A 3,802-nucleotide genomic window follows, 5' to 3' on the forward strand; every position below is an offset into this window, starting at 1 on the left:
AATCATGTGGCCCAAGCTGGTCCAATGAGAATGGCACCCAAGGTAAATGTAAGAGTTATTGGAATAATAGTTTTCTTCCTCACTAGATTTGATGCTGGGAGGAAGCGAGGGTGAAACATTTGGAACTCATTTCACCACTAGGTGGAGCCTGAGAATAAAACATCAGGGAAGAAAGCAGAGCCAACAGAGATGGGGTTCTAGCGATATGTGCATATTTTTTAAATTTTTTTTAATTTAAATTCAAATAGCCAACATATAGTACATCATTAGTTTCAGATGTAGAGTTCAGTAATTCATCGGTTGCATATAACACCCACTGTTCATCACATCATGTGCCCTCCTTAATGCCCAACACCCAGTTACCCCACACCCTCACCCACCTCACCTCCAGCACCCCTGTTTCTTTCCCATAGTTAAAGTCTTTCATGGTTTGTCTCCCTCTCTGATTTCTTCCCATTATGTTTTCCCTCCCTTCCTCTATGATCTTCTGTGCTGTTTCTTATATTCCTCATGAGTGAAACCATATGATAGTCTCTTTCTCTGATTGACTTATTTCACTCAGCCTAATACCCTCCATTTCCATCCATGTTGATGTAAATGTTTAAGATTTCATCTGTTCTGATGGCTGAGTAATATTCCATTGTATATATATATATATATATATATATACATACACACCACATCTTCTTTATCCATTCATCTATTGATGGACATCTTGGCTTTTTCCGTAGTTTGGTTATTGTGGACATTGCTGCTGTAAACATTGGGGTGCAGGTGCCCCTTTGGATCACCACATTTTTTGAGTCCCTGGATCACACCCACCTGAAGATAGCATAGTTGTAGAGTTTTTCCATTACGTGAGGCAATAAAATTCCCTCCATTCTTGGTCAGTTTGTGACTATTTTCTTTCACTTTCAACACTAAGAGTTCCAAGATACCAGGTTGCAGTAGGGAATACAATAGATTGGTTCACTCAACATCTGTTCCAGTCTTTTCCCAGTGGGTGTCCCTTTACTTCAGGAGTGAGAGAGAGAAGCTAAAAGCTCTAATTCCAAGAGAGTGGAATAGTCCTCATAGCTGGGATTCTATGTGCTTAAGGTTCTGCCAATCAGATACATTTTGGTGAGATTTGATTTGCAACCAAATTAAATAGGAAAAGAGATGAGGCATCCATTTTGCTTGTTCTGATATAGCAGATGTATGGGGTGTTTCTTTATCCCCATTTCACTGCCACAATGGTAGGACCTAGAGTTAGTGCTTAGGACAGAGAGATGTTGATTTGCCTGCTGCCCGATTGTAGCAAAAGTAGTAAGCAATTCCTTTGGTGGGCCACTTCTACAGTGATGTTCGGGGTCTTAGCCCTGTACAGCCTGTTCCGCTAGGCCTTCCAGGGATTTTGTAAGCACCTTATTTCCAGTATTAAACCTCTTTCTGTTTGAAATAGCTAGAATGGTTTCGGTTTCCTGCAGTAGAACCCTGACTGGTAAGCTAGAAAGCCTGCCTCTGGACATGGCACTTGCTTTCCATGTTAGGCAGCAGCTGGCTGGCCCTCCCTGACCCAAAGCATCTTAGTGCTCTCAGGCAGGAGGCTGCTGACTGCCACCTGGACCCCAGAAGTATGGATTGACTATTGGTGATGCTCGGCTCCCAGCTGATCCATTTTTTGGGGTAGAAGAAAAAGAGAGGAGGTATGGAGAGTGGTGCAAGGGGCTAAGCAGTCTGAACTAGAAGAGAGAACATGCAGTGATTAGCATTGCACAATCTCCCAGAAGGGGCTTCCTTAGGGTTTGAGAAGAATAGCAGTTGAGCCCTTCTGGGAACACTCCACATGGGGTATCTTTTTTTTTTTTAAAGATTTTATTTTTATTATTTATTTGACAGAGACACAGCGAGAGAGGGAACACAAGCAGGGGGAGTGGGAGAGGGAGAAGCAGGCTCCCTGCAGAGTGGGGAGCCCGATGTGGGACTTGATCCCAGGACCCTGGGATCACGACCTGAGCCGAAGGCAGTCGCTTAACCGACGGAGCCACCCAGGTGCCCTCCACATGGGGTATCTTAAAGGCAGATTTATGCAGCATCTTTGATTGTGATGCAGCCCAGCCACACTCCCAGGGAGTGAGATGGATTATTGGTTGCTTCTCAAAAGGCACATGTTGGAATCACCAGGATAAAACCAGTGACCTTATGATTTTACCCTAAGCAATTGTGGCCACCTGCCCCTACTATCATATAGATATGAGCACAGCTCGAGGTATTCTCCAGATTTCTGGATCTTAAGTCTTCGCAAATATGTGGATTATTCCCTGAGATTAAGCATAAGGTACTGAGTTCTCACACTGTATTAGCACTGCGCTTACATTTTATTTATTTTTTTAAATTTTTAAAATTTTTTGCCCAAACCAGTATAGCTTTTATTGCATCTTTTTAAAATATCACAAATAAGTCTAAAAAATCATCCGGCATCTTGCTGTTTCTGAAGATGGACAACTCAGATCTTATTCATCAGCCTGCTGAACTGTTCCTTTTTCAGAAACATAGATACCATCCAAAACTTTTCTGATATCCTTGTTTTTAACAGTTGTGGCTTGCTGAATCAAAGCAGCTGAGTTCGATACAAGTTCAATGTCATTTCCTTCAAGAATTAACTCATCTTTTTGGGCTTGAGATACAGAACAAGCAACACCTGGCCTCATTCGAACCATGCGGATGTATTTCTCACCCAAGAAATTTCGGATTTCAACAAGAGAACCATTCTCCTGAATAACAATGTTGATGGGGAAGTGAGCATACACAGACCTCATCTTGTAATGGAAGCCCAGTGCAACGCCCTCGATCATGTTCTGTACGTGACTACAGATAGTGCGAACAGTAGCCAGCTCTTTTCTATTTCCCCACCATTTGTCAGTTCAGAGCCTCTTCCTTTTCTTTCCAAGAAGACTGAGTTCTACATTGATGTGACTGAAGTCCCTTCACAGGGTTCCTCTGGGTCTTTCACAATAACTGTGTGTCCCTTCAGAGTGATGTCGACATTTTCTGGAATGTTGACAGTCTGATTGCTGAGAATGGTCTTCATTCTCTCAGGAGATGTGGCAAAGAGAGTCTGCGCTTACATTTTAGTTCAAGCCCCAAATAAGATCCCCTGAACGTAAAGATGGTGCAGACTCACTGACTCAACGTGCCATCTGACTGCCCACTAGCATGCCTTCCTAGACTCTAGAGCAAGGGACCCAGTGTGTGGTTCTTGCATCAGCAGTATCAGCACCACCATGGCACTTGTTAAAAATGCAAATCATCGGGCGCCTGGGTGGCTCAGATGGTTAAGCATCTGCCTTCAGCTCAGGTCAGGATCCCAGGGTCCTGAGATCGAGTCCCACATCAGGCTCCCTGCTTGGTGGGGAGTCTGCTTCTCCCTCTCCCTCTGCTTCTGCTTGTGTGCTCTCTCTCTCCTTCTCTGTCAAATAAATAAATAAAATCTTAAAAAAAAAAAAATAGATGAATGGGATGCCTGGGTGGCTCAGTTGGTTAAGCGTCTGCCTTCAGCTCAGGTCATGATCCCAGGGTCCTGGGATCGAGTCCCTCATCAGGCTCCCTGCTCCTTGGGAGCCTGCTTCTCCCTCTGCCTCTTTCTCTCTCTGTCTCTCATGAATAAATAAATAAAATCTTTAAAAAAAATGCAAATTATCAAGCCCTACCCTAGACCCACAAAATCTGGGATTTCTCATACAGTTACTACAGGGTGATTAAATAGAAACCTAGTGTGTAACACATCTAGCCAAGAACGTACAGCCACATGGCTGACACT

General features: G+C 43.6%; 1 pseudogene; it reads right to left on the reverse strand.

The window, feature by feature from the left end:
* Positions 1-2,400: 2,400 nt before the first annotated feature.
* LOC123854980 (large ribosomal subunit protein uL6-like) lies at positions 2,401-3,093 on the reverse strand (annotated as a pseudogene).
* Between the last annotated feature and the right edge of the window lie 709 nt (positions 3,094-3,802).

The sequence above is a fragment of the Mirounga angustirostris genome, unplaced genomic scaffold (assembly GCF_029215605.1).
Source record: "Mirounga angustirostris isolate CCGP_5_RB_7025 unplaced genomic scaffold, mMirAng1.0.hap1 SCAF_16, whole genome shotgun sequence".
In the NCBI taxonomy this organism is placed as follows: domain Eukaryota; kingdom Metazoa; phylum Chordata; class Mammalia; order Carnivora; family Phocidae; genus Mirounga; species Mirounga angustirostris.